The sequence below is a fragment of the Dermacentor variabilis genome, chromosome 2, assembly GCF_050947875.1.
Source record: "Dermacentor variabilis isolate Ectoservices chromosome 2, ASM5094787v1, whole genome shotgun sequence".
NCBI classification, from domain to species: Eukaryota; Metazoa; Arthropoda; class Arachnida; order Ixodida; family Ixodidae; genus Dermacentor; species Dermacentor variabilis.
The window spans coordinates 168,791,697-168,805,095 of NC_134569.1; the positions used below are offsets into that span (position 1 = coordinate 168,791,697).

The 13,399-nt window shown below is 45.8% G+C and overlaps 1 long non-coding RNA gene across 1 annotated transcript; it reads right to left on the reverse strand.

Moving 5' to 3' along the window:
• Window positions 1-2,768: 2,768 nt before the first annotated feature.
• Window positions 2,769-12,810, reverse strand: LOC142572930 (uncharacterized). The gene is made up of 3 exons (XR_012826171.1): window positions 12,616-12,810; window positions 10,083-10,190; window positions 2,769-3,312 (listed from the first exon to the last, which is right to left on the reverse strand). It is a non-coding gene; the product is annotated as an uncharacterized LOC142572930 (long non-coding RNA).
• Window positions 12,811-13,399: the final 589 nt, after the last annotated feature.

Sequence of the window (13,399 nt, forward strand, 5' to 3'; positions counted from 1 at the left end):
AATTTTGGTGTTGCGAGGGCGATGTCCAGCTGCCGTCATCATACCTTTGGACTATTCGGGCCGCTTCCCGCGAGACGCGGCAGCGCACTAAGCCGCGGATCGCCACCTGAGAATCACTGATCAGGATCAAGGTGCTCGGCACTGTGGCGATGGCTAGAGACTCGAGAAGCCTTTCAGTGAGAATAGATGACAGGGCTAGAAGGCAGGAAGGATACGTAGTCCCTTGTTTGTTACAGATGTGACAGAGAAGGGACTATCTCAGAACAGCAAAATAATAATAATACTAATAATAATAATAATAATTATAATAATAATAATATTAATAATAATTGTGGAATTGGCATCACAACCTCCGTAAATTCAACCTCATTATGGCGTGTTGGACAGGATCGAGAATTCTAGGGAAACTGCAGTCGCAGGATTTCTGAATTCGATAGGATGTTTTGTAGACGTTTTATTAAGGCAGAAATTGATGTTTTGCTTAGGCAATGTAAGCCGTAATCAGCAAAGCGTAAACTCCGGAGGGTCTGGCAATAGAGTACGGCATTTCAGTGAAATATAATACACAGTGACCGGGTACGCAAATTAGTTGTAATGGTGGACTAAACAATGAGACGTCAGCAATATAATCGAGCCTGTTCTCCCAGTAAGGGCCGAGTACAACAAAAGCAAATCGTAAAACAGTGGATGCTGGCAGATATTATGGTAACTTCTGCAAGTCTAGACTGTTAGCCAATTATGCGGCATGAGAAATAGGTGTCAAATGTGGCAGTCGAAGCTACAAAGACCAGCCAAAATGTGCAGAGAATATGCCAACTCTCATCTCATCGCATATGATGCCAGCATCAGTTGCATCTATCTTACTTCCCTGTGCATACACGTCACATTACCGTTGTTCTTGTTTCCTATCGAGCATGAAGCTCGTATCAACTATCGAAAGGGTGGGGGTGGGGGCCTTACCATATTTATGTAAAAAAGCACCGTGCATGCCATTCCTCCTTGGCTGTGCTCCACTACTAGCCATACAGGGGCAAACTAGACGGTTAAGTGGACAACGGTCACCTCAATTCTCCTTGCAGTTCTCATGGAGGCGTCAAAGGAGACGCCTCGGCGAATACAGCATCCAAGTCGAAAAGGTTGCAGGCTACTTTCCTGTCCAAACAATATGGCGGCTGAGCAGGGTGCTTGGAAACTCAACGGGATTGTCGTCCGCCCACAGGAAAACGTAGACACACTCTCCAATGCCTTAAAGAATGGAATTGCGCTAAAAAAAAAGACACGGATGAGTAAGGACATGGACGGGCGCAAACTCTCGACTGATTTTATTCAGAAAGAACATAAATATATATATACCTAGAATCTAGGTATATTATACCTAGAGTCTAGCTATATACCTAGACTCAGGTATAATAGGTAATAGCTGATTCTAGATATTCAGGTATACCTAGAATCAGCTAGTTACGTACGAAATACCACTCAATGTAGGCAATGTTGTATTCGTTCCGAAAGCAAAGCAAAGTGACCTCCTATAATCTAAGAGAGCATTTGATTGAGCAGACTCAGGTATAATAGGTAATAGCTGATTCTAGGTATTCAGGTATACCTAGAATCAGCTAGTTACGTACGAAATACCACTCAATGTAGGCAATGTTGTATTCGTTCCGAATGCAAAGCAAAGTGACCTCCTATAATCTACGAGAGCATTTGATTGAGCAGTTCAGGCAGCGCTGCGGGTGACCGCCCGATGCTTGCGTCGGCGGTTACGCAAATTTGATGTCTGACGACTGAAATAAATACATATTGGAATAGTTTGATACTATAGGGCCCCAAAATAAAAGGACAACCGAACGCACTGTATCTTTTGGTATGTCATTTATTTACCAGATATACTAAAACATTATTTGTGAAACTACCAGCACATGCGGTTGAATTGCGCACTTTGTAAACAAAGACACTATATGTACTATATGGCTCTTAATGCAACAAAAATCTGTTCGCTATTTATGAACTTTCAATGTTTTGTGCCGACTGTAATAAGAGTTGCGCTTTCGTGCATTTTCTTGTGTGCAATAAAACACTATCCCACAGAACCGTCGCAGCTCTTGTACACATACAATAACGCCCGATCAGCTCGGTTCGCAAGATTGTGACACAATTCAACAATACAAGGCTGACGTGTTTCACTGGCGTACGATAGACTCATATGAAGGCTTTTTGCAAGACATCGTCTGGCTTTGGTTGACATTTGTTTGGAAGGTCGGAAACAAACAAAAGTTCTCCTAGGCAAGCAAACAAGCCTTCCAGGACACTTCGGAATAAATATACAGCATAAATTAAAATGTTCAAGAATAATATTAGCATAACCGCCTAAATTGAGTAATATATATATGTAGGACAAAATAAATATAGACGGGCACTTACGCTACAGTTTAAAGCAGACGCTAACAATCATCGCAATATGAAGAAACCAACGAAATACCCTAGTACGAATTGGCTGCGCTGCGCGATCGAATATAATAAACCTACAGCAAGGTTCATTTGAGGCAATGTCTGGCTTTGGTTGATGGTTGTTTGGAAGGTCGCTCGATGAAATAAAATTTTGGCAAACCTTCTGAAACGCTTAGGCAAACCTTCCGGAACTCTTTGGCAAACCTTCCGGAACTCTTTCAAAGGAATGAATTATTACGCAGAAAATGAAACGATAAATGTTAACGAAGATAATAACGCTTCAATCGATAAATATATAGCGGGCCAAATACAAGGGCCCACGTAAATACGCTAAAATATCAGAAATTGGCGCGAACGATATTCGCTACGGGAAATAGACGCAAGAAATCACGCGTACATATACCGCCACCACAGCAAGGGGAGCTATACCCGCGCTGGACATTTCGCCGCTAAATCCACTTGAAATTGCCGCACGGTGGGGACTGATGACACCATGGCCGAAACACTTCTGATGAATGGTGGAATTCTCGGCGTGCTGTATCGGAGGTGTTCCAGCGGCGAAGGAGTGTTAATCTGCCGTCGCCGGCGGCACTTCTTGGCGATAATCCCCTGCTTCGCCCTCGCCCGCTTCCGCAAGCGCCGTGACCACTCAAACATGCGCGCTCTCCAGGGGTGGCTGTCGTGACCTCCAAAGGACTGGCCTTGCACATTGATGACGCAGGAGACGGCAGGCGCGTGCGCGAACACGGCCATCAAAAAGCTGGTGGCCGAGTCAGCTCCTCTAGGCGGAGGGCATTACCCACGCCTCGCCGGTCAGCCCAGGGGGGATGTGTTGTCCGGCTCCAGTGTCGCGGTGTGCGTGAACTGCGAAACAAATTCCGCGTCGTGTGTCCCATTAGGACTACTTTGCTACACAGGCAATGGAAGTGCATAGCACTCATGTAGAATTACATAAACAACGTCAGAATCACGCCAGCTCTTCTCAATATGCAGTACCCAGTATTGCGCGGTGCTTTTGTAAGCTAGTGGTGCATTCTGATTCTTCAGCAGGGACTGCTGACGACTGAAAGCGGACTAAGGAAAGGTAATCAAGAATCCATATAGTGAAAAAGACATTGAAGGAATACTGATTGATTAGAGTGATTTCCTAAATGAAGTGTAAATTAAATAGTGCCTGCTGTTGGACGAAACGGTCGTACATCGTTAAGTGAGGGGCTACAAAAAGAAAGAGAAACCTGGACAAGATGAGCACTATAGGCGGGCGCACTCGCGACTGGGTTCATTCAGAAGAACGCGTACTATTATATTTTCATGTCTGCAAAATCTTGGCCTGCGAGCGTGCTACAAACTTGATTTCATTCTGATACAATCGTATCAGGTATCAATGACACAATCATCTTTCTTGTTCCTTATGAAGAAGGCCTCATGCAAGTTGCGACTGCATGTGAAAGTTTTTTTCTTGCCAAGAAAGGCCGGCACCAATCATCCCTTGTAGCGAAAAGCTACTCGCGATAATCACGTAATATGGCGTGATACAAGTGATACACGGCTAGGTTAGCAAGGACAAATTAGGCCCTTTCCCGCTCTTTGTTGAAAGCTGGAGCTGGCTTGGTCGTTCATTTATAGATCACCCTTATAGCCGGTATAAACCTTCCCACGGGTCATGGCAATTTCGTATGCAGCCCCAGCCGAGCACCCGACGAAATGACTGGCGTGGCGCTTAGCGCAGTCTCGCACGATCCTTTCTGAGGGGATGATCCAGGGGCACAGTGAGGCCAAGTTGCGTCGCGCAGAAAATACAATTGATATGCCGTAGCGATTGGCTACATTCTTACGGCTTTGAGACACCCTATGAATATAGGGGACATGCGCCAGTCTGATCTGTTTTCCCTGCCGCGACCTTCCTGGGGTGCTCTAGCCTTCAATTTCTGCAGGTGCTTATCCACCACAGCAACCAGGACTGAAAAAGTGATAGAAGCTTTGAACAACCTATCAACTTGATTGTTCAGGCTTTCATGTACCAGGTGAACACATTACTTGTCCAAGGCTCCCTTCAAATAAAATATACCAGTAGCCACTTTTACCGCCTTCGAATGTGCAGGTTCATACAACAGGTCTTTTGGGCTCCTGGCGTGCACATCCAAAGCGTGTGATCTGGTGTTCGAGTCAGGTTAATAAGTCTTCAAGTAGTTTACAACTGGTGTCATGGAGCAAAATCTGTCGATAGTTAGCAGGGAATAATTTTTTGCTGGATTTACTTTGTAGAAACTACATAACCAACCTTCCCAAGCTCTCCGCCTTTCATTCTTTAGGCAGATCATGTGTATCGATAAACTGTGCAGCCTATTCTAGCTGATGGCACAGGTGTTTTTAAAAACATTGCACTATTGAGTAAAACCTCGAAAACAATTATTTTTACCTTCCGTTAAGATACATAATCCTACACTCGGACGTTCAGCATGCTCGAATCGACTATCACTAAAATGTCGGCTTCACATGTACGTTTTTGAGGAAGTTAATTGATTGATTGCCAAGTCGCAACACATACATGAGACCATCATTGACTCTGTGGTAGAGGCTGCTTCAAGCCGCAGCGTTTCAATACGTTAAGTGTTTTAGAGGTGTGCTCGTCTGCAGGGCATGCTCTGGAAGCTCCTTTTTTCACTGCTTGGCAGCCGCTGCGCGTATGCTGCGAGGTGCAGAGGTTCCGCACTGTCGCCATTTCAAAATTGCGATGAGTGCATGCCGGAATCATTCCTTGAGCATGGTCAGCACCACGCGTACACTCATAAGCAAAACTCACAAAGCCACCGGCATCTACAATAAATAAATAAATAAATAAATAAATAAATAAATAAATAAATAAATAAACATATATAATAAACAAAATAAATAAATGTGCGTTTTAGCCACAGCCCCGCAACGTGGAATTCGTTTAGTACACTGCATTGGGGCAATGATCGCACACCCGTCTTCTAAACCCCTTCACTTAAGCGGCCGTGCCCAGTCTGGTAACAAAAAAATTAGGACGAACCTTCCTGCACAGGAACTGTCCAAACTATGTGTAGCATTATACGGCGGCCTGCGCGGAGCAGCATGTGTTATGCGTCGTATTGATGTGTGCTCAGAGTAATTGTGATGTCGCACGCACTATAGACTTATTTATTTATATACGTTACGAGTGCGAAGACAGAGATGCACAAATTTGTATTGCCGAAAATATACATTCCACACCCCACCGGCCTTCATATAATGCTGAAACATACAATGCAATTCAGCAGTTCTCGTTCAGAATGGTTGCGCTTTTTTTTCTTTTTTTGCGCGATGCTAGGCACGGTTTAACAAAGGTGTTAGCGCCGTCATGGGCAGTGGAGGGGAACGGCTACACGTGCATGCATAATTATTGCACGAGGAAAATATTCTCATTTTGGGGCCCATTTAGCCACTTTCCATCCTGACTGGTCGGTTGTCTAACACGGTGTCGGATATTGCCTGCTATTCACCTTTCATAAAAGGCTTAGCTATTTCTGGATTAGTTTTAACGCCTTTTCCTACGAATAACTTATATTGAACAGCATAAATGAATGGGCTGGTAGAATTGCTTGTGCTGTGCCATCTATTGTTATCACGGACAATGCGTCGTTTGCCAATGTACTTCGGATAGCAGTTATGAATTGCGCATGAAATGGCCGCAGCCTGCGCATTGTCGCCTTGTATTATGAGAATTGTTTTCTGGCTTCACACAGAATTTTCAACCGATTCACCATACCATGCTACGCATTAAAACGTCGCTGCAACGTTGGCCTTCACATTTTCGCTCGCGATTTGGTATTCCAATATACTCGTAAACTAAATGCCCTGCATTGCCGTATTTCCCATTTTTGGGCCGCAAGGCGGTTCGCACGACAACGTGCGTGGAGGTGGCTACACGCCTGCATGATTGCGCAATCTCAAGCCATGCCTGTCCACAGAAGATTCCGTCGCTGTTGCTTGATCTGCTAGGAAGCGGGTGAGGCGCGGACAGCTTCTTACAAAATGACCGATGCGGACCTCCTACGAAGGCTTCTGGGCTACTTGGTTAGGCAAAAACGCATGACCACCTGCAGGCATACAGCAATGGCTCGGCGACGCGGGAATGCAGGTCGCTCAGTGTGACAGTAATCCGAGCCCTTTATGACATCGAACAACAGCAAGCAACGCGCCAGTGTTCAACAGCCGAGATATGGGGTGTCAGCATAGGAAGTGGCCTTCTCTTGTAAATGCGTCGCTGTAAGCTGCGCGCGGTTTGTTCAGACACATGCGGGGCAACGAAAGACAGCTGTCCCCAACCTTGTATTACGCGGGTTTGATACAGTTGCGTGTTATATTTGTACACACGAACAAAAAAGCACATGCAAATCCTTAGCCTCTCCAACTCAAGTACATGCAACAACTGAGAAGTTGAACCTCGAAAGGTTCCTACTGAACTGCAGCACAGTGGTGCCTCTACAAGAGAAGAATGTACACAGTGATGGAATGGAGATACATGCACGAAGCACCGATATTTGTTTGACACGCGGCCTAACGTTTAACTAATTACTTTTCCATGAATTGTTTACGAGCGTATACAGGGTGTCCCAGCTACCTTTAACTAAGATAAATATGTATGTTGGTGTACAAGTTGGTTCGTAGTTTTTGAGGGGTGATAAAGCGCTCCTTCCTCTTTTGTGGTTTCTTCACCTCATTTCGGGACCTGCTGTAGCATAATGATCTGAAGGTGCGGTATAGGAGGACGCGGCAAATTGTGTTCATGGTCACTAAGGAAGTTAAGAGGCTATTTCATTCTGTTTAGTTGGATAAGTGGGAATTTAGCTTTGCTAATTATAAATTTAGAGAAGTTCCACAGAGATGTGGAAATTTCCAGGAAATCCCTAATTCCGCGCTATTAAGGCTTTCTTCTGCTGTGTATTTATTTTTCTCGCATCAGAAATACATCGATTACACATTAAAAACTGCCAAGTCACTGCATGCTTATGTGCCACTGTAGCAATAGCTGTATGGACGCCATGCGTACATCCAGCACGCTGTTGCTCAGGAAGTGTCACGACACTAACACAGGCGCTTCCTTGTAGCGTTCAATGCCAAAACAGGAGTAGCTGTTAAAGTAACAAAAACCAGAATAAAACACCTGAAATTGTCCGGGGCCTTCGACTTTCTCAGTACCAGTGTGCGACATTAAAGGCGCCGTCCATTCGCACATGGCATTAGGATTGACACGCTCCATACAGAGTTACATGAAATTTTTCTTAGTTTGCGGACTTCTTTCATGACTGGGAAAAATGGCTTCGCGTCAGGTTGGATGCGAAGTAATCCGGACTTGAATGTTGCCAAGAACAGTTCCTAATTTTCATTTTCGGAAATGTTTCTCTAGTTTTCTGTATCTGTAAGACTTCAAAAGTTAATTAATCATGACTAGTTATGCAACTACGAAGATTCCAAAAAAGAGTTCTATTTGTTTCATAATGCTGCCATTGACATGATGTTATTCGTGTTATCTGTGAGTGCACCCGTTTATCTTGAGGCGTTGGCTAGCTTTAGCATGGCGAACTGTATTGTGCCTCTATTTTACCGGTTTTCTGTGCTGCTTACCCTCTCTCCTATTGTCAATCCGACTGTTACAGCCCAGTCAGCAAACATTAATCCTCAGTTCCTCCTCTACACCATGTTTATAATAAAAAACTAGTGAGTACTCCTACTGCTACTGCTACGCCAAGGTGGTCATGCCCACGTCACCCTATGCTTCTGCGCGTTCGACATTGGAGAAGCCTCATCCTCAGGCTCCGTCTTTCGAAGCACAAAGGTGTCCTCACATTTTGTTTCCGCTAATCAGTCGAGTTTTCAACACGTTCACCTGTCGGTGACATGCTTTGGCTTTCGACAATGTAATGGCTAAATCGCGAGCCTGTGTTTCTTGATACTGTCTGACCCATGTATCCGACTTCCGTGATCTGAATATCTCAATGCACCTAAGCCCACAATGCTCGATCGTAGACATATAACCAAAAGCTTGAATGACGCAAATAACGTAGTTAAAGTAATCACATTGCCGCATCCGCAGTGCGACCATGATGACGACGATAAGAAGATATCTCGGCATTTAAAGGAAACACAGCGAACAAGACGTTACTAGCACGCGATATTATACCGCTTATTCATATCATTTTACCTGCTGACTATTGCGTTCTTCCCTAGTTTCCGACGCCGCGACGCCGACGCCGCGAACCTGATGGTAGGGACTCCTGCTATGACCCACACACGCATCCCAAAGAATCAACCTCTCGTCATCACTCCTGTGCACAGATTCAGCCGCCGCATGCTTGGCTTCAGCCCCTAATTTACCACCATTCCAGTTCCGACCACCACGGGAATTATCAGCGAACAGCCTTCCTTCACAGATGGCAAGTCCTTCCCAGAGACTTTTCAGCATCCTCACGTTCGGGACATCGTCCGTGCAGTCTCCTTTGAAAACTTTGAGGACTGGCTTGATGAACATGAAAGCGTTGCGAATGTCAACGATTGGAGCGCAGAACAAATGATTCTATACGCTTATTTCCAATAGAAGACAGCGCTCGCTCGCACGTAGTTCCTGAACAGGGAATCGTGCTGCCAAACCTGGAATGACTTTCGACTTTCGCCGCCAGCTAATGGATAAACTATCCAGTTCCGACCAGTGCGTTTACGCACAACAGCTTATCGAAGTGCGCTTTCAGAAACAACGAAAGTGGCCCCATGTATGCCGAAGATATGGCCCGCTTATTTCACTGAACTGACCCCGATTTGCGCGAGACCGAGAAAGTGCACCATCTCAAGCGAGCAATTAAAGAGCAATTGCTTGCGGGCTTCGTACAAAACTCACCAACCACGATTGACGAATTTATAACGAGGCAACTATAATCGAGCGAGCCGTTCAGCAACAATGCCGACTCTTTCAGCGCCTGTCCAATAACACAGTTATGAGCGCCACCACCTAGAATCCCTGCATTAGCGAAAGCTCATTCGCAGAATATTGTGTCTGGAGCTGCCAACTGTGGCTGCTCAGTTCACAGCCAGAAGTCGCTTCTGTCACGGAAATCTTACACCAGGAGCTGTGGCAAGCCTTTATATCGCCCACACCGTGCCCAGAAACACGCCCGTTGAGGTTTGCCGATATAGTTAGGCGGCCTCCACTTGTACCTTCGACAAAGCTAGAAGTTGCATCCACGACCTGTTATCTCCTCCTCGTGTTAGGAGAAGCCTCGGAGACGACCACCAGCTCTCCAAACTAACTTGGGGCACAATCCCCACCGTCGACAAGTCTGCTGCGGCGGCTTTCCGCGGCCAGCTTTCTTGTGCTATGGATACCGTCGTGCTTAATAATAAAGTCGGTCAACGAATCCGCTTCGTCACGTCGTCGCTGGCGATCTTGGTTACATCTACGTTACTCTTTCTCCAGCCACCAAAGTTTCGTCAAGGCCCATCCCTCTAGTCCTCGCGGGGGAAACTAATGGCCGCAATCTTCGAGGGGAACTTCATTCGGAAATTTCAAAGGCAAAGGAACGTGTTTCTTACTGGGAATTGCTATCAAGCAAGCGTCAGGAAACAGAGATGCAGCTTACCAGTATTCGGGTCGACGGCGTTTCAACGGGGCGTCTGATGGCGCAACAGGGCTGACTGCTTCAGGATGACAGCGAAGCCCATCATGTAGTCGCCTCGAGCCAATGTTGCTGTAAGGTGTTCAATATGGTGGTCAGTGGCTTTTTATGTGACTCTAAAGAGTTGTTATGAGGGATAAATATGCCAAGTTTAAGCGCCCCGAAAGGTTCTGGCTTGTTTCATCGCTAAAAACCTTACCTTTAAGACAATAAAAATTACTCTACATGACAGTGAACTAAAGCCACAGCTGCAGCAATTGAATCACTATTCCGGTTAAGCAAAAGAATTTCTCGCATCGAAGTTTATTTCATGCAGCTTACGTTTTCTAAGTCGCCTCTATCATCATGATTACTTGCCGCAAAGGCCGCCCAAGAAAGAAAAGCTGATTTCTTCTTGTAAACGGTTCCCTTGATGTGCGTGAGTGTAGGTTATGCAGACTGTTTCTGAAGGTTGAACGCGCGCAACTTCGCGTGCATGAAATACGGTCGGAATCAAGGATCGGTTAAAGCTCTCAGTGCACATACGACGGGCACGTCTGTTTACCTGCTAGGGGTCGAAGGCCACTAAAGTTTGCTATGTCGGTAAATAGACTCCGAAGTAAGCGTCAATGACTGTGCCCTATTTTTTCAACGCATCGGCGGAAAAGAAACACCAGCGAATGGAGTCTGTGTGCATTGGCAACAAATAGGCCACATTTCACGGCTAGCCGCATCCTTCCGTTCACTGGTGCTTTTTGTAGGGGTAATACTTTGGATCAATTAAACTAAGTCAAGAACACTCCCGTCAGAGAAAATTTAGCGATGCGGAGAAAAGCTCTTAAGAAGTCCATGAAGCTTGCATCACGGGACGCACGTGTGAGCCAAGATTTTGTAGCGGTATTTTTTCTGCATATACGCGGTGTGCACGCGTTGTCGGCCACACTCGTGGTCGCTTTAGGAGGGTGCATATTGCAAAAGTGTGACAATCTAAATTGTGAGGCGTCTTGCTGTTACAACAGCAGAATGCAGCAATAGCTGTAAGCCGCATACGCCGTCATAAATTTATCGAGATGCAATGAATTTTGACACTGGTTAGTTTATAACGCTTGTAACATTTTGTCCGCATTCCGACAGGCAGCAGGTCATAGTTTAAAGGGAGTACCGTTAATATATATGTTTCCACACTGTAGATAATGCGAGCCATTGCAGGTGGGGATATACGACAGAGCTTGAGCTATATCCGGCGCTAGTGTGTATGGCATCTGCGAGGGAGGTGGTCTAGCCAGTATGGCAATGGTAACACTACGCATATTTCCCTAAACTTTGTTCTTGCTTTACAGTACTTAATGACGGTGTTAAATTTTTCGGTTTGAACAAAATATGGCGTTATACATGTAGCGCGCACTGGTTATGCTCGTCTTGCCTGTGCAAAGGGAGTTGTTGCATGTGTTCATTCAGAAAACGTATGGTTTGCCATTTGGAAAGAAAAATCATAATAAAAATTTCCAGAAGTTCTGCCAAACAACGATCATGATTACCGCAAATGTATATACTACATTCGTCCTTCTCATGGTAACTGAAGAATACTAGTATCAGAAGTCAATCTAAGCAATTTTACTAGAAAACTCTACATGGTTGGCGCCACATCGCTTTTTTTCCTCTTCACGATTGCTCAGTAGCGGCTGCAGAGCAAGCACTGCCTGGCTGTGTTGCGGCATTCAGACCAAATGGTGCGACCAATAATTAGTCAGAGCATGTGCAACAAACTGCATCGCATGTTGGCAGGCTCGGACGCATTGAAATGTATAAATTATGAAATACCTCAATTATAAAGAGGTACATAAACTATTATGCCATACACGTTCAATAAGTTTATCTTGTTCTGAAAGCCTAGTCATTTGTTCTGGAAAAAAATTGGTCATTTCAGTCTACGTGTATGGCCAACTGTAGTAGGTAACCAACAGTGCACTTATAGGACATTGCATCTAGGCAACTAATGTGTCCACCGGTACTGACGTGACAAAATACAAGTCTAGCAGGCTGAAGCGGTCTAGCTGAAGCGGTCTGCTCTGCTCAGTCGGGTTTGTCCTTGTAATTTGCTCACACCGCTCAGCGGGAACGTTAGCGGGCAGGCTAATTGGCCTACGTACGACGCTCACATAGGCAGCCGAACGTACAACCAGTATCCTTGGTAGAACTCTACGAACGTGCTGCTACGAAGCCGATTGAGCGGAGCGTGACGTAGCGTATCGTTGACTTGTTTTCCTGTACCCAGCCACCTGGTAGCTCAAACGTCAAGATAGCCGAGGATAGCGTTAACGAGGTCCTTCCAGAGGCTCCTTGGAGCCTCTGGGAGTGGCTGCGCGTACGCACTAGCTCGACGGATGCCCAGATGCACAGAAAGGGCCAGGCCACGTCATTTTCCTGCAAGAAGTGCGCAGACTCCGAGACTCTGAAGCATCTCATCTGTGCCTACTAATCGTTGGCGTAAGAATGTTCAATAGACACCGATACCTACCGACGCCAGGGCCTTCCGGCAGGGAAAGGGACTGAAGTACTATTCCCTATTGCGCCTCCAGCTCTCCGCGCTGGCAAGCCTGCTGGAGTTCCGAGATGCAACTGGGGGATCGCCACATTGTGAGCACCCGCTTGGAATCTTGCATCTTTGCTGAGGACTCCGACCTGGCTACTTCTGCACATTATGTAGTCTGCATCATCATCATCATCAGCAGCAGCATCATCAACATCATCATCGACATCAGCCTGATTACGCCCACAGCAGGGCAAAGGCCTCTCCCATACTTCACCAACTACCCCGGTCATGTACTAATTGTGGCCATGTTGTCCCTTGCAAACTTCTTAATCTCATCCGCCCACCTAACTTTCTGCCGCCCCCTTCTACGCTTGCCTTCCATTGCAATCCACTCCTTAACCCTTAATGATCATCGCTTATCTTCCCCTTCCCCTCATTACATGTACTGCCCATTTCTTTTTCTTGATTTCAACTAAGATGTCATTACCTCGCGTTTGTTCCCTCACCCAATCTGCTCTTTTCTTATCCCTTAACATTACACCAATCATTCTTCTTTCCGTAGCTCGTTGCATCGTCCTCCGTTAGGAATCTACTACTCCTCATACTAACTCTTCCTCTATCCACTTTCACTACCCACTCCCTCTTCCCTGACGGCGCTGCACCATGGTGCCTGAAAGGTTGCAGAATTATGCGTCATTTCCTACTATATATAACTATCACCATCAACTCATAGCGCGTCGTTGACACCTCTGGTAGACGCACTTAAGCA